Source organism: Lissotriton vulgaris, chromosome 7 (genome assembly GCF_964263255.1).
Source record: "Lissotriton vulgaris chromosome 7, aLisVul1.2, whole genome shotgun sequence".
Classification (NCBI taxonomy): Eukaryota; Metazoa; Chordata; class Amphibia; order Caudata; family Salamandridae; genus Lissotriton; species Lissotriton vulgaris.
In genome coordinates, this window is record NC_141695.1 from 521,893,276 (window position 1) to 521,917,506 (window position 24,231).

The window sequence follows — 24,231 nt, forward strand, 5'->3', positions numbered from 1 at the left end:
CGAGGCAGGGGAATCCGAAGACATCGGGCGTTATCCCTGGCACCGCTGGGTTCTAAAACCCGGTTCTTCAGTTGGCGCCCCACGTGGGGCGACTTCAGCGGTACCGGTCCAAGCCTGAAGATGGTGAGGAGCTTCGTGTGAAAATTCTGGAGGAAGGCCTGCCACTTCATCGACCCCTGTATATCGTCGTGGTCCGAAAGTCTTTGCTGCGACGTTCCCCCGCTTTCCGACGGCTACGAAGGACTGCTGCCCTGACTGTCGCCCTGTCTTGGAGCCATTAGACGATTTGTAGAGCGAGATAATAGACGGGTCTTCTGGTGACGCCATCGACATTTCAGTTAAGTATGAGTGGAGCGTCTCCCAGTCCTTAGTTTTGTTTGGTATCCCATCGGGATCGCTTTGATTTGGTACCTGCAGGCCCCAAAGCCGAGGGACTCGTGTATTCACGAGACTATCGTTTTCAGATTTCCCTTGAAGTTTGAAGCTAGACTAGTGAGAGAAGATGCCTGGTCTTAGCAGACTTGGAAAGATATTTGGTTGTGGTTGTACTAGAGATTCCCGATTGGACGATTCGTGTCCGGTTCCTCCGATTGGAACTCCGTCCTATGAGCTCTACGTAAAACATGGAGTGGGCCCCATCGCGTATAATGAAATATAGATCAAATATACCAGGAAAGACGGTGTCCTACAGTGGCCCCGTTATGGTAGCTTTGAAACAGAGATTTTAGACAATCTCGAAGTTAAAATGTTCAAGAAGAAAGCCTGGCCGGCGATGTTTGACTCTTTCCGCTTATGGCGAAAGGAAGCCAAACAGAAAGAAATTAAGTTAGCGAAGAAAAATAAGAGAGAACGTGGTATGTCAATGGTGCAAGCTGCTATACAGTTTAGGAATAACAAAGAAGAACAAGAAAGCGAACAGATGCTTAGGCAACGTAAGTTAGCGGTAGACAAGTGCTATCCAGCTGTGCCACCTCAACAGCATGAAGACAAGAAAGAGCTTGAAAAAGATCCTTTAATGTCGCATCTATTGAGTTCGCCACCCCCTTATGTGCAGAGTGCTATAGCACCTCCGCCACCCGAAGTTGCGCAACCTCCGGTTGTTTTGCCACCTGTGATTCCTCAACAGCCAGCTCCTCTTCCACTGGCTCCTATTCCTTTGGCGCAGCCTTCTCAAGGGCTGCCGACTTTGCTACCTCCTTCGTCTGCAACTCCTACATCTGTGTTGTCTGTTTCTCCTGTTACTGTTCCGACTTCGGTTTCTTCTCATTCTGCTCCGTCTCCTGTTCTTTTGTCAACTTCTCCTTCTGCTCCACAGAGAATGACTGATGCTGTTGCTGGTCTCTTTTCTCCTCTGTTGGGTTCATTGGGTATATCTCCTGTTGTAGAACGTAAGCAATTGCGTAGCCAATTGCCTGGTCCCGATGAACGGACAGTGTTAGATCATTTAGCGTGTAAATGGGTCACGTATCCTTTGCATTATGATCTTGAGGGTGTTATGGATGTTTTCCATCAATGGGAAGCACCGAAACAAAGATATGTCTTTGATATGATGTGTTCTTTCCTTCGTGAACAATGGGAAGATGGTGAGGTAGGACAAACTCCGCCTGAGTTGTACCGCATACATTCTGAGTTTGCGAAAGGGACTATTGTGGGTCTTGGGGTTGAGAAAGCAGTTGCAACGTTGTTTTCGTTTAGGAGTGAGCCCCCTTCTCAGCGACTGTTTGAGCCTGATCCTTCAGTTAGGAGGAAGGCACATCAATATCCGATGCGTGAGGTTCAACCACCTGTTCTTCCACACTTTTAGCGAGTTTGGGTACATGTTCCATGGAAGCGTGCTGAAGTCTTAGCCTTAAAGCAGACTTTGCCTGTTCTGCGTAAAAATCCAGCAGGGTTTTATAAGGAGCTATCTCAAACTGCGGATTCATGTATTATGAATCTGGCTGATATAGATATGTTGTTCAACAGCCTATTTGGGGGAAGATTTGTCACACAGATCATGCGCATGAATTAGGTGATACATGGAATAATCTTAGAGCTGCGGATGGTAGACAAGTAGGTGGTGCTAAGCCTGAGGATGTAATTACTGATCTACCTGGTAGAATTATTGATTATATGAAGACTTTAATGCCTTCGTTGCGTGTTAATTGGGACAAATTGTCTGCGTGCAAGCAGAAGAAAGACGAGACTGTGTCCGACTTTTTCACTTGGTTCGAAGAGACATTTGTAGACCACAGTGGTCAGGACATGAGTACAGGTGGTCAACGGTTCGTTGACAAATTTGTTCATAATTTGCTTCCAGAATTATGCAATAGGTTGAAGGATTCTGAGAGTGCTTGGGCTGTTTCTACGTCAGCACAAATTTTGGCTACTGCCCAGTACTATGAGAATAGGAACAAGGATGAGATAGAGAAAGTGGATAAGAAGACTAAGGAATTGAAGACTAAAGTTCTTCTACAGCAAGCTTATCTGCCCCGTAATAATCAGCGTGATTATCAGCAAACTCAGCAATATCAGAGAAACTCGCAAAGGTTCGAGTCTTCTCAACAGCGTTTTCCCATAGGCCCTAATCAGTGTGCGTATTGCAAAGAAGAGGGTCATTTCTAGAGTGGTTGTCCGGTTCTGTTACAGCGCACGAATGGTGCTTCTGGTGAGAGGTTGAGGTGTTCAGCAAGCTCCTAGAGGTAAAGGACGTGGTGTGTTTCCTCAGAATGCGCGTTCTTTGCCTCCACAGAACTCTATGAATAGCTTTGATCAGCAGGATGGTGCGTCTGGTAGGACGGCACAGTACTATGCGGATGATTACTATGTCAAAGGTGAAAATGTGGATGGTAATGATTGCTAGGACAGCCATGGACAAAGAGAGGGAGTTGTTTCAGTTCCAGTAGATCAGAGTGGACCCTATGTTGAAGTGATTGCATCAGGTGTGTCAGAGCCTTTTCTGTTGGATACTGGTGCTGCAAAGAGTTCTATTATGCACTCTAAACTCCCTGGCGCACCTTTGTCTGGCTTAAAGAATATTTCAGTAGGGTTTTCTGGCGCCCCGGTTACGAATCCGATTTCTAGTCCATTGTCTATTTCTGTTGCACCTTGTGAATTCGAAGCACCCCTCATTCTGACGACAGGTTGTGGTGAGAACTTGTTGGGATTGGACTTGTTGAAGAGATTGTATGTAACGCTATATTGCTCTCCGTCAGGAGTACACCTTACATTGGGTAAGAGAGTGATCTCTCCGATGTACTTGTCTAAAGATCGACTTCCACCTGAATTATCTTCTCTCCTCGATTCTCTTTGGGCTACTGGTCCGAACGATGTGGGTCTCCTAGAGATTCCGCCATATGTTGTGATGTTGAAAGCGAATGCTAGATTGCCACGTATTCCGCAATATCGCATTTCCAGTGATGTGAAAGAGCACTTTTGGCGATCATCTATGATCTGATTGAGAAAGGTGTGATTGAGGAAACGAGAGGTAACGTGTGCAATAGTCCGGTTTTGCCTGTTCTGAAGAGAACTGATTCTTCACAACCTCCTGTATATAGATTTGTGATTGATCTTCGCAAGGTGAACAAGATCGTTGTTCCGCAATTTCCTGTTGTACCTGATATCACCGCTTTACTGACTTTGATCCCGGCTACAGCCACGTGATTTTCGGTGATTGACTTGAAGAATGCTTTCTTCAGCATCTCAATTGCCGTGGAGAGTAGAGATATTTTTGGCTTCTCTTTAGGAGGACGAAGTTACCGGTTTAAGCGCGCTCCTCAAGGCTATTGCGAGAGTCCATCGATCTATAGCCAGGCTTTGAAGACACAACTTGACTTGCTTGTTTTACCTGATGGTGCTGCTCTTATTCAGTATGTCGATGATCTGTTAGTTGCTGCTGACAATGAAGAGATTTGTAGAGAGGCTACTTTGTCGTTGTTACCTCATCTGTCTGATTTCCATCATAAGGTTTCTCTTTCGAAGTTGCAATACTGTTGACAAGAAGTTACCTACTTAGGTCACCTCTTATCGAAGGAGGGAAGGAAACTGACCCCAGAAAGAATTCAAGCTATTGCGAAAATGAGTGTGCCTATGACACAGAGAGAAGTACGTGCTTTCTTAGGTATTACGATTCAGAAAAGGGAGTGGTGATGAACAGAGTGTCTGAATTAAGCAGACCACTCTTACCCAGTCCAAAGATTAGGGCTGTTTCGATTCGACAGTCTGCTGGTTTGGTGATGGACAATACACTGATTGTGATGGTTCCACCTGCAGTGGATACCTTGTTGAATCGTACCAAGACACAGCACTTAACTAGTGCTCGGTTGTCGGGTTACGAATTGACCTTGTTAGCGAGTCATGTGCATATAAAGAGATGCAACACGTTGAATCCAGCTACGTTGTTGCCGATTTCAACTGAGACAGACGATACCGAACAGCATGATTGCTTCCTTAGGACAGAGGAAGAAACGAAAGGGAGGATAGATCTTAGGGATACTCCTCTTTCAGAGTGCGATGGTACCTTATGGGTTGATAGTTCGTGCTTCAAGCTCCCGAATGGTGATACGACTGCGGCATATGCTGTTACAACTTTGCATACGATTGTTGAAGCTGCACGTATCCCACAAAATTCAGCGCAAGCAGCAGAGTTGATTGCATTAACAAGAGCGTGTGTGTTGGCGAAAGGAAAACGAGTGACTGTGTATACCGATAGCCAGTATGCGTTTGGTGTGGCTCATAGTTTTGGACATTTGTGGAGAGAGCGTGGGTTCCTGACTTCGCATGGGACCAAGATCCAGCATGGTCAGTTGGTGAATGAACTTCTTGAATCACTTACTTTGCCGTTGCAAGTTGCGATTGTGAAATGCAGTGCGCATAAGAAAGTTACGGATGATGTTGGTCGTGGTAATGCGCTTGCAGATGAAGTTGCGAAAGAAACTGCGAGAAATGTGATGAGTCGAATGTATGTTGCGGGTCCGGCGAGACGGGTTCCAGATGGAAGTATGTGTGAAGATACGATTGAGAGTGTGAAATCCATCCAAGCTGAACCTACAGAGAAAGAGTTGAATGAATGGAGAGAGAGTAAGGGTAAATTGGATTCGAATGGTTGTTGGATTGATTTGTCAGAGCATCAGAGATGGTTGTTACCCGATGCGTTTGTGCTTCCAGTGGTTACAATGGCTCATGGATTTGCTCATATCAGCGTGAAAGGGATTTGCAAGTTGTTGGCTCCGGTCTGGGAGAATGCTGGTATTCCTAAGTGTGCAGAGAATCTGGTTAAGAATTGTATGGTGTGTTTGATGTACAATCCTGGTAAGGGAATTCCAACTCCAGCTGGTCATTTTGCTCCTCCAACATATCCGTTCGAGGCTTTGCAGCTAGATTTCATCCACATGGAGAGGTGCAACCTGAAGTATGTGTTAGTGGTTGTTTGCTCTTTTTCTAGATGGGTGGAAGCCTACCCTTTGAAGGATAACACTGCCTTGTCCACAGCGAAAGCCCTTATTAAGGAATTTTTCCCTAGGTATGGTTTGCCGAGAGTGATCTGGATGACAATGGGAGTGAATTTGTGGGTCAAGTGATGAAGAGAGTATGTGATGGATTAGGTATTCGGCAAAAGTTTCACACTGCAAATCACCCCCAATCAGCTGGCCTAGTCGAGTGCTACAATGGCACTCTTAAACTGAAATTAGCCACAATTCAAGCGAGCTCTGGTTTACAATGGCCAGATGCCTTGCCTCTAGCCCTTTTGTCCACTAGAATGACTGTGCATTCACAAATGGGTTTGAGTCCATACGAGGTAGTTTTTGGTCGCCCGGCAAATGTTTAGGGAGTGCCGCGGCCGACAAAATTTTGCGAAATAGAACATCCTGTGTTGCTTGACTACCTGTATGAATTGACGGCTAAATTGTGTGTTTTGCATCAACAGGTTCGCAATACATTGCCACAAGTTTCTGAAGATCCAGGACACGCCATTGAACCTGGATCCTGGGTCCTAGTCAAAAACTTTCAGCGGACCAAGAACGAGCAGCCCCGCTGGACTGGACTATATCTGGTGTTGCTATCTACCCGTTCTGCAGTACGAGTGCACGGTAAAAAGAACTGGATCCACGGCGTACATTGTTAGAGGGCCCTTTTGCCTCAGCCGTACGACCGGTGGATCCAGAAAGGACTTCCTGATTCTGAAACTGAGACCGTGCCTCGTTTTCTGCCTTTCAGCGATGCTCGTTTGATTGGAACGAACACTGAGCAAGAAAGTGATGATCTTCTTCAAGAAGCTGTGCCTTCATTGAACCGTTTGAACACTGTTGAACCTGACTTACTGTTCCGAGAACAGCCATTGCCTGGCAAAGAGCGTTATAATTTGCGACCGAGAGTCGCAGGACTAATAAAGTGAAATTCTTTCTTTTACTGATTTTCGAAGGTTAGCTCTCCTCCGAGGAAGTACTTTGATTTTTGTTTTTCGAACCGCCATCCGGGTTCACCTGTAGGGTCGCGGTTGTCAAGTCTTTGGAGTGCAAGCCAAAGACGTTAGGTTGACGGTTCTGGTTGGTCTAAGGGAGTTGCCCTGGACTGACAGAAGCATTCCTTAGCATAGAACACCCTACCACCGCGAGCAGCAATTAGAGAGGATGGAATTTTTCGAGATGGAGAGACCTGTTGAAAGAATAAGCTTTAAGAGCAAAATTTGTAAATTGATGAGTCGAAAACGTTTTTTAATATTGTGTTTGCTTATGTTGCTTAGCTTAATGATGTTTTTAATTGTATATGTGACATTCTCTTTTCAAGTGACGTTCATGCCCACTATGCAACCTATACCTCCTCCTACTGTTTCTTCTCATTCTTTTCACCCTCTGCCCGAACATGAAATCGTTAGAAGACTGGAATTTGTTAATAATTCCTTTGTTCAGCTTTTGCATCAACACCAGCTAGTAATGAACACGACAAATTGTTGGGTTTGTGGCCTTATGCCCCATATTACCGATAAAGGTATTCCTTACTTGGTTTTGCCTTGTAGCTACAATGGTTCTATTTGGGCATACAGAACGATGTTCATTTATGCACATGGAGTCTATCCCCAACGTTCCGTGAAAGATAGTCCAAAGACTAGTGCTCTGGTCAAGGGTATAGTCGACATGATTAGAGAAATTAGTTCCTATGAGACTATCACGAGAGATGAGACACAAGCATACATTGATTGGAACGTTACTGGATATGGAGTTAGTCTGAGTGTTAACCAGCGAGCGAAGTGTTCTCCACCGATTTGGATAGTGCCCCATCAGGGTCATTATTGTCTGCAAGGTAATGGCAAGAATCCAAGAGCGCAGTTAGGGAAAAGTGTCTGCATTGAGACTTATGTATTTGCGTCTCAGACTTCCCCAGCGTTCCTAGCAGCTAAGGGTACCTATTTCACCTGTTACGATAAAGCGTACACATGGTTGCCCCCTGACTTTTCGGGCACATGTTTTGTTTCGTTCCTGTTGCCTCCCACTTTTACAGCTGCGGCAGATTACCATAAGACGAGAGTTGCTAGAGGTGTCTTCAGTAAGGAAGATACCGCAGGACAAGAATTGGGAGATTTCTTTAAGGGTTTTCTGCCGTTCTGGGGACCTATGGCTAACAGCAGGAACATTCGACAGTTGACGAGAGTGGTTGAGTCCACCATAGTTGAAACTGCCGGTGCCCTTAGTAACTTGACTGCTGAGCTCCAGTCGGATCGCCTTATGACACTTCAGAACAGAGTTGCGTTAGATGTCATACTTGCAGATAGAGGTGGGGTGTGTAAATTGATTCAATCGAGCTGCTGCGTTTTCATTCCAGACAACGCCCTGACAGTCTTCCAGGCCATTTCCAAGCTACATAAGAGCTCCGAGTTTGTATATATAGACGAGGGAGATTGGTCGTTGATGGGATGGTTTTGGGGATTGTTATCCACGTGGGAATGGAAGATTCTGATGGTCATTGGGATGGTTTTAGCTATCCTTTTCCTGTTCTGTCTCGGTGTACAGTGTGCTCCTGCTATATGTGGCCTCTGTGCTACTTCGTGTGCGAGGAGACCTGTCCAGAGAGAGTTGCTAAGTACTAGGATGATGCTACAGCAACATCTTGATGATCTGATGAATATAGACCTAGATTCAGATTGACATGGGTTTGAGTTTATTGCCTATGTAAGGGCAAAAGGAGGGTCTGAGGGTCTGTGGTTCTGTGGCTCTGCGGTCCTGTGGTTCTGTCATTCTGAACCCGTTCAATGAAGGTCGTCGGATATAGACTATTTTGGTATCAGCGGACCGCAAATGACGAGTGCGGTATGTACGAGTGTTTTCGTCATAATCGATCAATGAGAACACTACGTATTCAGGGATTTCGTTCGAACCCTCGGGTTCCATTTTGTGTGTGGCAGCCATTTTGTGTGGTTGCCCTCACATAGGCCGATGACTATGGCCGAACGAGTCTTTGGGACATGTACACCTTTAGCTGACTTCTATGTGACCTGGCCGAACTGACTCCCTTGCCCGAGGCTGACCTCATTGAGCCAGTTCCTTGTTAAGCAGCTGGTCAGATAGAGATCAAAGAGCAGGACATTGCTGAGTTTATGGTACATGCACACACCCTTCTATCTTGTTTCTCATCTGCTTCTGTACCTTCCTTTATGGCTTAATTATTGATTTTATGATGGGTTTGTCCGGCCTGTTCGAACAGGAATGTTGAATTCTGCCTTGTCATTTCTGGTGGGCTGGACAACGGAAAGTGGGATTGTCCTCATGCGATATGTTTGAAATGTCACCCTTCTATTGGTCAGTTTGTATGTCATTGATGCTAGCCAGGAATGTGATTTTTAGCATAAAAGACAAAGCTCTGCTCTATGAATTTGTGCAGTCTCTAGGGAACCACCTGTGTTGTGCTTCGTAGATCTCTGTTCCTGGTTGCAGCCAATAAATTTGGTCTTTGACGTCATCAAGAAGTGTCCCGTGTCTCTGTTTGCCGAGGCAGGGGAATCCGAAGAGATCGGGCATTATCCCTTGAGCCGCTGGGTTCTAAAACCCGGTTCTTCAACTATCATGGGTTGGGTCGGCGCAGGCATGATGTTTTTAAATTGAAATTCCTGCTCCCAGGAATTGCTATTGCCGCCTGCTGGAATAAAATCCTAAGAGAAAATTTGCCCTTTTGACCGACTTGACACGTGCTGCCAAATGTGCATCTGCCTACCAGGTGCAGCCCAGTGCTGTGGACGTCATACACAGCTGCCAAGGTTCAGATTGCTTATGTATGACAATTTTGTATTTTCAGTGTACTTACGAGTGACATTCAAGACTATGTGTGACACTTAGAGTGACACTTTCTTACAAGCAGAATCTAGCAATGAAGACCAGGGAAAATGTAATATCAGAAATTACACTCATTTGAGCAACGAGAAACTCTAAGAAGATCTTAATACTGCTGCAAAGTACCAGAAACGGAAGGGCACTAACCTAGTGCCCCGTAACCTGATCATACTGTAAAACAAATGTGTAACTATGATATTAAACAGAGATCTAGCCTGTGCTGACCGGGCCTCCCAGCTCCTCCCTGGCAATCATTCAAATTAATGCATGATCAATTGACAGAGTCTGTAGGATCTCTGCCCCACACGGGACAATCCGACCAAACAAACTGAGGGGCATATTATCAACGGCCAGCAATAATTATCGGTGGCCGTGCTTAGTAATCATTTTATTACCGCATGCTATCTCTGGAATTTATCGCCCGGGTAGCGCGTTATGAACAACGCGTTACTCCAGGGCGATAAAAGTTCCAGAGATAGCAAAGTTATCACCGTTTTGCAGGGAGCATCGATGGTTTTCCAGCAATGTTCCCTGCAAAACGGCGATAACCTTGCTGATACAACCCACAGGGTTGTATCAGCATAATCCACCCCAATGTTAGGGATAGGTAAGTCTGCATTTTAGCAGACGTTAGTTTTTGGAGAAAACAGCGGTTTTCTCCAAAAACGAATGTGCTAAAATGCTAAGGCAGCCTTGTAAATATCGCTATGTGAACATCAGCGATATTTGCAAGGTTGTCCATCTGGTGTACGCCCAGTGACGCCCGGGCGTACCCCCGATGGGCGTTAGGGAAAAAAGGTGCTAACATGTGATTATGCATGTTAGCACCCTCTTGTAAATAGGGTGATAGTTTTATCTCCACTTTTTTGGCTTTTTAAGCCAAAAAAGCAGAGATTAAGCCCTTGTAAATATGCCCCTGAGAAAGGCCCCAATGCGTATTTCAGCTACTATAATAAATCTACTCAGTCTCTGTCAGTCAGCTCACTTGCGGAACGCTGCCCAGACTGCCGCGGCACTGGTAGCCTGAGGCTGCTGAGGAGAGCAGTGAGCGGAGGCTCAGTCAGGCTGTAATAGTATTTTCTGGAATTTAGTGCTAGCTAATAATTAAAATGAAATAAATATATTTGGATAAATTACCTGAGACTAGTGACAGACTGTGGCAGAGAGAGAAAGCCACGGTATGAGCCAGCGTCTTGAGAGGCAGTGGCACCAAACTCCCCATCAGCAGCAGCCGTGGTCTGGTCCTATTTGGACTCTCCCCAACATCATCGTGAGAGGCTACAGGGGCACTAAACTCTCCCCAGCGGCCATGGTCTGGATTGAGCAGCATCTCTGATGAGAGTCTGCGGGTACAAAAATACTGGCAGAACTAAAGCGGTGGGCTCGAGTCCAGCCAAACTTTAAAAAACATCATTCATAACTGTGGCTTGTTCATGCCACGGGTGGACGGTTGTAGTCCTATCTCGGCATTCAATTGGGCAAATCATGGAACACTGTTACAGTCTCTGTGACATCCTCATGCCACATGAATGCGGCTGAGGCTAATGGAGCCAGAGAGCGCAGCTGAGACAGCATCCAGGTCAGAGTCTATCAGTCACCTGACTCTGTGGCTGTCTGAGCAGTGCAGACCACACACTGCTTCCTTTGCTCAGTGCTATTACCAGCGCTCTGGCTTGACAACTTCAGGAGGTGCTATAAATGAGTGACTTTGTATATCTGATAGAAACTACTAGCCGCAGGTGTAAGACTGGATCCGGAACATTTTCTTTGCTACGGCATCTCTGCGCGCCGGGGGGGCGGTACCACGTGACTCTGCACTGACATCGTCCACGGGCGTGACGTCAGCAAAGTAACATAAGCCCCCCCTCCGGCGCGCTGACGTCAGTTTTTTCTCTTTTCCCTGTGCAACGCGGATCCCGAATCTTCCCTTCTATGACTTTAGGTGCCAAATTGCCTGGCACTCTTCCGAATGGTGTTGTTTCTCACCATTTGGTTTTTCCTTTCTGTTTATCTGATTTTTTCGCACACTGTTCCTATATTCTCACAGTTTTGTTTGTGATGGCTCCGCGTTGTGGCGCGGAAAAGTTCTCAGAAGAAAACGGACGTATGTGCACCGGGGTGGGGCTTATGTGACCTTGCTGATGTCACGCCCGCGGACGACGTACAGGCGGAGTCATGTGGTACCGCCCTCTCAGCGCACAGAGATGCTGTGACAAAGAAAATTTTCTGGATCCAGTCTTATGCCTGGGGATAATTCTATGTGAAGGAATCTGCAGCTAGAATCGTCTCTACCAGATACATCGTTACCGAAGGTAAGTAACTGGTACTTTAGTGCGGGGCTGCAGATCACCACACCGAAATGCGTTAATCCAACGCCTGATATGTGGCACTTGGCAGGACTGAGCGTGTACTGTTGAGAATAACACGCAGCGATAAGGACGGACAGTGGGTGACCTGGTAGACTCAAGCATTAACAGGCTGTGTGAGAGGTGAGAGCGCAATGGGAGCAGCGCTGAAAGATGGGAGTTGAAGTGAGGGAGAAAGGCAGAGGGAAAAGGTTAAAAGAGAGAAAGACAGGAGAGACAAATGAAAGAAAGAAAAAGCTGGAGACAGGAAGGCAAGAGGGTGAATAAGACTATAAAGAAGAGAGCAAAATGTGGAGGGAAAAAAGAGTGAGAGAGAGGAAAACAGCTAGAGAGGCTCCAGAAGAGAAACGTAGAGAAACATAAAAAAATAGGAGGAAGGGGAAAAAGAGAGACTAAGAGTGAGGCAGCATGGGAGAAAGGGAGAGTGTCAGAAAGTTATCGAGCAGGAAGTAGAGATACAAAGCAAAAAAATAGGAAGAGAGAGAAAGTAAGTAGAGGGAGACCCTCAACTAGTATCACATCAAAACTTTGGAGAGTCTTCAAATTGCACAGATCTATTCAGCGTCTGTGGAGTTGAAGATATGCGGGTCCACCCCAGTGCTATTTCCCTCCTTTGCAGCAGTATTCGTGCCTGAGAGATACTAAACATATACATCAAGGACTACGTCACCTTTCCACTTGGCTGTTATCACCAACGATTGCAGCTGCCTCGCCACTTTAGTGACTGTGTTTTGACAACACCATGTATATTCATCCTATAGTGAACACTTGTTTTAGATGACAAAGGTCCAGATGTACTAATCCTATTTTGCAGTTGCAAACACTTCAGTTCACAAAACCTGAGTGTTCGCGACCACAAAATAGTTTTTTTTCTATGTACAAATTTCAGTTTAGGAATCAGTAAACCTTTACAGTCTCATACAATGAGATTCCAAATGGATACCAAATCGAAATTTGGAAGGGGCATGTCATTGCCGTCCTTTCTAAATTGCTATTTGAGAACCTATGTATTAATAATGGTTTGCAACCTAAATTTTGGTTGCAAAACATTGAAAAAGTAACAGACTCCCAAGTTGGAGTGTTAACTGGAACGGCATGGGGAGCAAACAAACGATGGATTTAGGCCCAGATCTCTTTACTGGGGTGAATGTTTGACATTGCTCAATATTCTGTCTGTCAATGGTTCTTTTTGCATTTGTCACCCTGAGTGAGATGGGTATGCCTAGATGTGGGTCCCATGCTCTCTATGCCACTGGAGTCAAGCTAGCCTGCCTGATGAGGAGTGAAACCCCCAAAACCGATCCCAGGATGCTTGTTTCCTGTCTAGGGAGAACCTGACTTGACAGTTTGGGCTGTACTGTTCCGATGAGGAGCAGAGTCATGACTGATTTGCATTTGGCTGGGTCCAAACTGGGGTGTCGTGGTGGGCAAAATATTGATGGATTAAACACAGATCTTTGTGACTGGGGGTGAATGTTTGCATTGTTCAGCATTCTGTCCATTATTTGTTCCTTTTGCGTTTGCCTGGGAAATCTAATGTCACTTCGGGAAATCTAGTAACATCACTTCCTGTGCAGAGGATGCTGAAAATGAGTCTTCTTCCTTGTTTTTTCCCTTTTAAAGGCAGTTTTAGCTTTAGTTCTGTCTATCGTGACCAGATGTGAGACTTGTGCTTGCTGTGCAATATGACTATTGCCTCATGTTGTTGTCACTAATGAATCCAGACTCAGTCAAAATTAGTTTGGGGTTCCTTTTATTTCTGTTCAGTGAGGACTCTTCCTACTGGAGCTGGAACACAGATGATATCCATTTATTTATTTATTAAGAAGTTTTATATAGCGCTAGCCTGACCCGAGGGTATCGGAGTGCTTTACAACATTTTTTTAGCAGGATTCATACAATAAAGCAGTATTCTACATATAGGTATGTTAGTCCAAGTGTGCAGAACAGCATTGAGATAGTCCGTGAGTCCTGAGAAAACCTCATAGAGTGCACGTTGTCTTGGAGTTGAACCACTTTGGGGCGGAGGAGCAGTAAGGGGTCAAATAGCTGGGAAGGGGTAAGTCTTTGAGCTACGATGTCTAGGAGAAATGGCGAGCAGGGACTTACGTTTAGATGGCGGCTATCGGAAGGGAGAGGTTATTTTTCCCCATTTTTAGTGGCACAGTGAACAAATAACTATTAGCAGGAATAGGGTCCAATGCAATCACCAGTAGCTGAGATTAATTGAAACATTCTACTTAGCACTTTTGCTTTTCTATGAAAGGGCCTAAATGCGGTAAATATGCTCAGATGTTGGTCCCATACTTGCTGTGCCCTAAAATGTTAGCTCACATCACTAATTGTACCTGTATTTATATAGCACTTACTACCCCTGATGGGGTGTTGAAGCGCTTTTTGGGGAGTAGCATGTTACTTCGGAACAAATAAGGCACAACCGTGCCAAAATCGGTCTGAGGTTGCTTTTGTTCCCATTCAGAGGAGTTGTTGTCTGACAGTTCAGGCAATACTGTGCACAGACCCAGAAAGGCTGACTTACACAAGATTGGTCCTGTTTATAGTGGCACTATTAATACAAAAAAATGTAAGACAGTCCAGAGTATTTACTAGTGGATAAGATTATTTTAAGGATTTCACTTACCATTATTTGTTCTTCTCAGCAACACAGCTGAAGTGCAGCATTTACATCATAGACTCAGCAGCACCTTACTGATGAGGCCCAACAAGACAGAAACTGACAAGTGGTCGCCTTTGTTCCTGTTCATAGGGATGGGGCTCACAGATGGGCTCAGGCTTTCCTATAAGAGCAAGCTAAGGGGTGATTTTCATAAAGTCCATCCCTGTCATTAGTGGAATCTCTAATATACACTATGTCAAAAATAACTTTGTGTTCAATGTTTTCTTGAAGCTAGATAACTGGGTGACTATCTTGGCAATTGGTGACAGTAAAGGTGCTGGATAGATGCTGATACATGCCTACAAAGCCCTCTATGACTAAGGACCAGCATACATCAACCACTGCCTAAACTTCCACCAACCCTCTAGAGCATGGGTACTCACAAACTTTCTCTCGGGGGCCAAATTTACAGTTTGGTTTGTGTCCGAGGGCCGCATCGGTGGGGGGGCAGGGTCAGTGGGGTAGGGGGAGGGGCTAGAGCAACAACATAAAACTGACCATGAGGTTGATCATAGGTCCCTGCAGCGGGCGCCTTCGTCCACTGAGCCGTACCGGCATACACACATCTCTCTCGGTCTCCCTCCCTCTCTCTAGTTCTCTCTCCCACTCACCCTCCCTCTCTCCTGTCTTCCTCTGTCTCACTCCGACTGTCTCACTCCCTCTCTCTCACTCCCTCTCTCTCACTCCCTCTCCGTCCCCCTCCCTTTCCCTCCCTCTCACTCACTCTCTGTCTCACCCCCTTTCACTCCCTTTCCCTCCCTCTCCCTCCATTTCCCTTCCTTTCCCTCCCTTTCCCTCCCTCTCCGTCTCCTTCCCTTCCCTTTCCCTCCCTCTCACTCCCTCCCTTTCCCTCCATCTTACTCCCTCTCCCTCCCTGTCCATCTCACTCCCTCTCCGTCTCACTCACTCCCTCTCCCTCCCTCTCCCACTCATTCACTCTCACTCTCTCCCTCTCTCTCACTCGCTCACTCCCTCCCTCTCACTCCCTCCCATTCACTCCCTCCCTCTCACTCTCTCTCCCTCTCACTCACTCACTCACTTCCACTCACTCACTCCCACTGACTCACTCGATCCCACTCACTCCATCCCTCTCACTCACTCCCTCCCTCTCACTCACTCCCTCTCACTCACTCCATCCCTCTCACTCACTCCATCCTCTCACTCACTCCATCCCTCTCACTCACTCCATCCCTCACTCCCTCCCTCTCACTCACTCCCTCCCTCTCACTCACTCACACTCATTTACTCATTCTCTCTCACTCACTCCCTCCCTCTTACTCTCACTCCCTCCCTCTCACTCTCTCTCACTCACTCCCTCTCACTCACTCACTCCCTCTCACTCATTCTCACTCACTCTCACTCTCTGTCACTCTCTCACTCCCTCTCCCTCCCTCCCTCCCTCCCTCTCTCTCTCTCACTCCCTCCCACTCCCTCCCTCTCACTCACTCACTCCCACCCTCTCACTCCCTCTCACTCACTCACTCCCTCTCATTCACTCCCTTCCTCTCACTCACTCCCTCTCATTCACTCCCTCCCTCTCACTCACTCCCTTTCCCTCCATCTTACTCCCTCTCCCTCCCTGTCCATCTCACTCCCTCTCCGTCTCACTCACTCCCTCTCCCTCCCTCTCCCACTCATTCACTCTCACTCTCTCCCTCTCACTCGCTCACTCCCTCCCTCTCACTCCCTCCCATTCACTCCCTCCCTCTCACTCTCTCTCACTCTCACTCACTCACTCACTTCCACTCACTCACTCCCACTGACTCACTCGATCCCACTCACTCCATCCCTCTCACTCACTCCCTCCCTCTCACTCACTCCCTCTCACTCACTCCATCCCTCTCACTCACTCCATCCTCTCACTCACTTCATCCCTCTCACTCACTCCATCCCTCACTCCCTCCCTCTCACTCACTCCCTCCCTCTCACTCACTCACTCCCACTCATTTACTCATTCTCTCTCACTCACTCCCTCCCTCTCACTCTCACTCCCTCCCTCTCACTCTCTCTCACTCACTCCCTCTCACTCACTCACTCCCTCTCACTCATTCTCACTCACTCTCACTCTCTGTCACTCTCTCACTCCCTCCCCCTCCCTCCCTCCCTCTCTCTCTCTCACTCCCTCCCACTCCCTCCCTCTCACTCACTCACTCCCGCCCTCTCACTCCCTCTCACTCACTCACTCCCTCTCATTCACTCCCTTCCTCTCACTCACTCCCTCTCATTCACTCCCTCCCTCTCACTCACTCACTCTCTCATTCACTCCCTTCCTCTCACTCCCTCCCTCCCACTCACTCCCTCTCACTCACTCCCTCCCACTCACTCCCTCTCACTCCCTCTCACTCACTCCCTCCCACTCCCTCCCTCCCACTCACTCCATCCCTCTCACTCACATCATCCCTCTCACTCACTCCCGCTCACTCACTCCCTCTCACTCACTCCCTCTCACTCACTCCCTCTCACTCACTCAACTCATTTACTCACTCACTCCCACTAACTCCCTCTCCCTCACTCACTCCCTCTCCCTCACTCACTCCCTCTCCCCCTCCCTTTCCCTCCCTCTCACTCACTCTGTCTCACCCCCTTTCACTCCCTTTCCCTCCCTCTCCCTCAATTTCCCTTCCTTTCCCTCCCTTTCCCTCCCTCTCCGTCTCCTTCCCTTTCCCTCCCTCTCACTCCCTCCCTTTCCCTCCCTCTCTGTCTCCATCTCACTCCCTCTCCCTCCCTGTCCGTCTCACTCCCTCTCCGTTTCACTCCCCCCTCTCCCTCCCTCTCCCACTCATTCACTCTCACTCTCTCCCTCTCTCTCACTCGCTCACTCTCTCCCTCTCTCTCACTCGCTCACTCTCTCCCTCTCCCTCACTCGCTCACTCCCTCCCTCTCACTCCCTCCCTCCCATTCACTCCCTCCCTCTCACTCTCACTCACTCCCTCCCTCTCACTCACTCCCACTCACTCCCACTCACTCACTCCCACTCACTCACTCCCACTTCCCTCCCTCCCACTCACTCCATCCCTCACTCACTCCCTCTCTCTCACTCCCTCCCTCCCTTTCAATCACTCCATCCCTCTCACTCACTCCCTCCCTCTCACTCACTCACTCCCACTCATTTACTCATTCTCTCTCACTCACTCACTCACTCACTCACTCTCACTCATTCTCACTCTCTTACTCCCTCCCTCTCCCTCCCTCCCTCTCTCCCTCCCTCCCTCTCACTCCCTCCCTCCCACTCCCTCCCTCTCACTCACTCACTCCCTCCCTCTCACTCCCTCTCACTCACTCACTCCCTCTAATTCACTCCCTCCCTCTCACTCACTCCCTCCCTCTCACTCATTCACTCCCTCCCTCTCACTCACTCCTTCCCACTCCCTCCCACTCACTCCCTCCCACTCCCTCCATCCCACTCACTCCATCCCTCTCACTCACTTCATCCCTCTCACTCACTCACTCCCTCTCACTCAACTCATTTACTCACTCACTCCCACTAACTCCCTCTCCCTCACTCACTCCCTCTCCCTCACTCACTCCCTCTCCCTCACTAAATCCCTCTCCCTCACTCACTCCCTCTCAACCCCTCACTCTCTCTCCCTCTCACACTCTCCCTCTCACTCCCACTCACTCACTCCCACTCATTTACTCATTCTCTCTCACTCCCTCTCAGTCACTCACTCCCTCTCAGTCACTCACTCCCTCTCCCTCACTCCCTCCCTCTTCCTCCCTCTCCCTCACTCCCTCTCACTCCCTCTCACTCACTCACTCACTCCCTCTCACTCCTTCCCTCCCTCCCTCTCACTCCTTCCGTCACTCCCTCTCACTCCTTCCCTCCCTCCCTCTCACTCCTTCCCTCCCTCCCTCCCTCTCACTCGCTCTCTCCCTCTCCGTCCCCCTCCCCCTCCCTTTCCCTCCCACTCCCTCTGTCACCTCACCCTGCCTGTGCGCCAGCCGGGGCACACACACACAGCCGCACCCGAGCACTTCACAGGTCATTAAAAGACCGTTTGCATGTTAATGATGCCTTTGTATTTCACCTCTCCTTAGGCCCCTGCAGCTTTACTCTGGCCATTCCTAGGATCGCCCGGCCGCCGGCAGCCCCCACAAAGCAGCAAGAGTCTCTCTCGCTGCTGCAGACACTTAAAAAAAAAACTTGGGAAACACAGGTATGATGTCTTGGGGGTCCGCGGGCCGCCAGGGAAGGCTTGCCGGGCCGCCACTGGCCCGCGGGCCGTACTATGAGTACCCCTGCTCTAGAGCCATCCACATTCACCACAACTACAGTGGAGGCCGTTCATTCTCCTACCTCATGGTCAAGTCCTGGAAATGCCTTCCCCTCCACCTCAGATTATCAACCTCTCTTGCAGATTTCTGGAAGAAACTCAAGACCTGGCTTTTTGACTGAGCCAAGCATTCTAGCACCTAGAAACCCTTGATGGAGATTAGCCATGCCTCACAAATACTGATTGATTAAAATTTGGCGGTCAGGCTTGTGAATTAGGGTATGTTCTAGCTGTAGTAATATTCTCTTTTACCTGGACCTGGAAAAAGCCTGTAGTGAATTTAGAAGGTAGTTCTACTGTGATGGTCACCTGTAACAGCGTTCTCACTAATGCTCTAAGAACTCTGTACTCGATTTAGCTATGTAGCTGCATACAGGAATTTACAATAATGGGGTCTAACAATTATTAACAATAGACCATAATGCAAGCAATGGATCAGATATACGTTTGTTTGTGAAAATGTTACTGCATAATGAACCAAAGACACCAAAGCCAACATATTTTTATGAGACTCAGGGGATCATAAGTAATCATCAGAGAAAGTCATGGTGGGAAGACTTGCTTCATCACAACTTGCTTCAGATACTATAAAGCAAGTACCAACCTCCAAATAGTCTATATCACACAGGAAATGAAAAAAATTTAATTTTGGTGGACTCCACAACTCCAGCTGCCGGCTATGCCATGTCCTTGAGGACGCACAGTGTTTGGATAAAAACAGTCACAAACAACACTGTTTCTTGTGACTCTGAAATTAAAACTGTTAGTGCACTGTACATATATTATTGCACAATAAAATAACTGTGACAAAAGAAAAAATCAACTGAAAGTAAATTGAGCAGGAGGTATGAGGCTGCTAAGGAGTTGAACGGGTTAAGATGTAATACATTTAAGTTACAAATTAAAAGCGACCTAGACTACGTCTGCTCAGCATAGTTTAATGATAAATAAATATAATGCACATAGATAATTCTGAGTATGTTCGGTTTATCCAAACCAGCTGGTTTCTACAGGTAGTAACCGGCATGCTAAGTAAGGGGATCAACAGAATCCAAATCCACCAAAACAGTACAGTTATTGGCAGAATTTTAGAAGTGTAGCATGCTGGTCTGAATTAAAAGTATCAGCGGGGGCGTGGCTATGGCGCCATGCAAGATGGATGCCTAGGGAGTTCTCTCCGCCACACCGGACCTTTTAACCAAGCCTTCGTCGTGTCTTTCCTGAAGTCTGCTGTGCAATACAACGACTATGTACCGGAACAAAGGCGGTCTTCGGTGAGCACCTTTTGAATCTCCGCGCATTGCGTTTATTGACTTTATCGTCGTTGCTGCACTTATCTCCTCATAATGCCCGCCATTTTGGAAGCGCGAGTTCTACTCTAGGAGCTCAGCGCCTCCACTTGAATGTAGTTTGCAAGCTGGCTCCTTAGTACCGTTTTGTTTATTTTCTGGATTTTCACCAACTGACACATATTTAAAGGGATTTTCGCCTACTCTGTAATACATTATTGGCATATTTTTCGATTTTGTGATGGAATATCCTGTAAAACTTCCTCGCAAACAGCAGAATGATGCCGTCACTAATGCCTAATGTCTAGTACCCCTGTCTGTGGCGCATTAGTAAAAAGAAGGCTTCAGATAGGACCACGATTCACATTTCCCTCATGAACTGACAACGACCAAACGCTAGCGGCTTTGTCCATGCTTATTCAGGCAAGATACTTCTGTGGAAATGTCGCATGGTCTGCATTCAGATAGGAATCTCTTGGAGAGAATTTACACTTTATCAGCTCAGTTCGTTAAAACAGAGTTGCCATTCCTGCAACATGCATATTCAGAAGCAGAATATTTCAAAAAAATGCAGAGCTCTCTGAAGATTTTGTTTAATTGAAATGGTTGCCACGTTAGATACAGAGCTCTTTCAAATCTTCTAGAATCTTCTATGTGGACAGGCTCTTTACAATTGTGGGTTGGCAGGTAAGCCACGTATATCTCTGCCCATCCCATAATTCTATAATTTCAGGAATATTATTGCCGCTGTTGCTGTATACTAACCTTTCTTTTGTGGTGAATGCCTTGACTGTCGGCAGTGCTGTACTCTAATGCAGTTCTCATTCATTTGCTTGCTTTATTGTGGATATTCCCTGTCTGTGAATGGACAATTCTTGCGCAATTGGCTTACATCGACATAACGCCTCCTTGCTTACTTCACTAATTGGAAGCAATTTGTTTCTATGAGCAAATTGCGTACCTCGAAGTTTGTTTTTGAGCCCTCCAAGAGTGCTCCTGTGGCAACTTCCTCACTTTCCTCAGTATCAGGTTCTTCTCCCATCACAAGCCAAATAGCCGGAGTTAACCCTAATCGTTTTTTCTCAACGCAGCCCGTCTCGATCAAATCCTCTCCTCCTCCTACATCAACTAAGTGCCTGAAACACGATCCTCCATCTCCAGACAAATCGTAATCTCCCATCTCTATGGAGTTACTTTTAGAAGAGATTTGTGCCTTGAGCCCGTTTGTAAAGGAAGCCAACAAAAAAATGCAGTTTCTCGAGGAGAAATGGTTGACCATGGATAATAAAGACGTCTGTGGAACAGCAGGTTTCAGAGATACAAGTTAATTCTCAGCACATCACCTCTCTGGAACAGACGGTTCTCGCTCTCCAACAGCATACTGAGGACTTGGAAAACAGGAATAGGAGGAATATTTATGGCCTACCGGTGTCCTGGAAGGGGATGATCCTGTGACGTTTTTGACTCCTTCCGAAACTTCTAGACATGCCACCTACCACTTCTCTCAGTTTTCAACTGGACCATAGACTCGGTCCAGGTTCATCTGCTTCAACTAAACCACGAGGTGTCATCATTCTCTTCTTGAAATTCACAGATCTTCTTTCGGTCCTTTCTACAGCTAGATCTAAGCGTCAAGTATCCTGGCTGGGTCAGAGAGTGTTCCTCTCTCAAGATGTTTCCAATGCTACGGCGTCAAGAAGAAAAGAATTTCTGAACCTTAGTGCTCCTCTGCGAACTCTTGGTGCTCGATATGGTTTATTTCATCCATGTATCTTTAAAGTTACTCAACAAAATTGGACATGAACTTTTCAAGACCCTGCTGAACTTAAAAATGTTATCCATATTCAATCTAACAGTGGCATGGATACCTCCACTTCTCCTTGTGGCTGATTGTTTAAATTTATTTTTCCTAACAGGATTTCTGATAATGTTCTACGTTCAGGTTTGCCTTTTGATGACTCTCAAATAGTTTTAGTATAGCTTCTTTCATTGTTGATTCATTTTTGTAATGTTTATCCTCATTGGTTATCGTAGTTTCTCCAAAATCCCTATTTCTTTACATAGCTCGTTGGTCTCTTGTATACACCCTAATGCATATCACTGTTGTTAATCACCTCTAATATTTATTCATCTAGATTGGTTGGTATATTTCCCCATTACTTATATGGTCCCTCCTACGTCTTCCGTCCTGGTGCGGTCTGGACTTCCAATTTTCAGGTGGTTTGTCTTGTTGAGTGTCGCCATTGCCGCATTGTCCTCTTTTATGTCCCCCTCAGGTATGTACTCTCAGTCATCCTTTTTGGATAAGTACTGTCTCTTCTTGTTCTTTCTTCCTCTTTTCCTTCCCCTCTCTTCCCTTTCTCTTCTTCTTACTCAATGGTTAAGTTCAATTTTCCTCTGCTTCTGCCTTTTTCCTACTCCTTTATTAGTACGGTCTTCCTTTTTCTTTCTTTATTTCACTCCGGCCCTTTCTCTGATGTTACCTGTTTTTCTCACTTCTCTCTTTTATTTTTTGGCATTATCTTATCTATATGTAATATTGTTGTTTTTGCTTCTATTGACTTTATGCTATTTTTAAATTCAGAGTTATATCCTGGAATGTAAAAGATTTTATTAGTCCTATTAAACGGCAGAGAGTCCTTTCCCACCTAGCCTCATATAACCCCGACATAGCTCTCTTACAAGAGACCCATCTTACAGAGGCTGAGTCTCTTAAACTAAAGAGAAGCTGGGTGGTTACGGTCTTATTCTCACCTTCTACCAATAAAAAAAAAATGGTGTTGCCGTTTTATGTCACAAGAGATTAAAATGTAAAGTTTTGTCACAGGAAAATGATACTGACGGTAGATGGATACTAACTAAGTTACTAATTAATTCTGTACCTTTAACTGTTTTTAATGTCTATGGTCCTACACAACCTGATTGCTCTTTCTGGCCTTCAATCACAAAAAAATGTATTCAATATAGAGATGACTTGTTTATATTTGGTGGCGATTGTAACCAGATTGTAGATCCGTTTCTTCATCGTAAATCCAAAGTTCGCTTCATACCTCACAAGACTCACAAACAATTTCTTGACACTATCTCACAGTCACACTTCATCGACTCTAGGAGACTCTCTCATCCTGACACTCTGGACTATTGCTTTTTCTCTCCTCCTCATGCATCTCTTTCTCATCTTGATTACATTTTTCTCTCTAAACCTTTATCTCAAAACGTATTGTCTTCTATTGAACCCATAGTAATCTCGGACCATGCCCCTATTGTAACAGACCTTGATTTACTCCCCCCACACCTCAAATCTTCCCGTTGGGGCTTTAATACCTCTCTTCTTACTGATCCTCATTTCTCTTCCTCTTTTCGTTCCTTTGCTAACAATTTCTTTTTGCTCAATTGTGATCTTAGTACTCCTTTCTATATTCTCTGAGACTCCTTTAAAGCCACTGCAAGAGGATTTATTATTGATTTTGTCTCTAAGAAAAAGAAACAATTTCTCCAGAAACGGAAAACCACACTGGCTCATAAACTTTTGGAACATTAATTTTATACCTCTTCAACTAATTCCATTTCACCAGATCTCTTGCGAGCTAAATTGGAGTTCAATAAATCTACTACTGATATTGAGCCATCGATAATTCTCCGTAGTAGTGCTCGTTATTATGGTGGTCGCAATAAAGATGGGGAACTTTTAGCTAATTACCTCAAATCACGTAAAGAATGTACTCTTATTGACTCTATTTATTCTTCTGATAACACTCTCCTACACAAAGATAAGGAAATACTTGACCAATTTTAATAGTTTTATCAACATCTCTATACCCCGGAATCTCCTCCCACTCCTTCCCTTATTTAGGCCTATCCTGAGAAACTTCCTAAACCCTCTACCTCTCATCTTAATTTTCTGGATCTTGAACTCGATCTTTCATTACACGAACTTTCCACAGCTTTGAATACCCTCACCAAAGGAAAATTACCTGGTCCAGACGGTTTTCCAGTGGAATTTTACTTACACTTTTCAGATCTCTTACTTCCCAAACTCTTAACGCTTTTCCAATCATTTTACTTATCTGGTAAGGCGGAAGGCACTTTTCAAGAAGCTACTATTTGTCTTAGCCCTAAAGACGGCCGTGATCCCCAATTCTGTAAAAACTATCGCCCGATTTCTTTAGTCAATGTGGACTATAAGTTTTTGCTAAATTGCTTGCATTACGTTTAGATTCCTTTATGCTCCATCTCATTGGTAAGGAGCAATGTGGCTTTGTTAAAGGTAGACTTACCTCTGATAACTCTCGTCTTTTTCTTAATGTGTTGAATAAAGCTTTATCT

At 46.0% G+C, this 24,231-nt stretch overlaps 1 protein-coding gene across 1 annotated transcript in view; it reads right to left on the minus strand.

Moving 5' to 3' along the window:
* The window catches only part of QTGAL (queuosine-tRNA galactosyltransferase), a 2,104,007-nt gene that overhangs the window by 20,857 nt on the left and 2,058,919 nt on the right, over positions 1–24,231 (minus strand). The window lies entirely within an intron of this gene.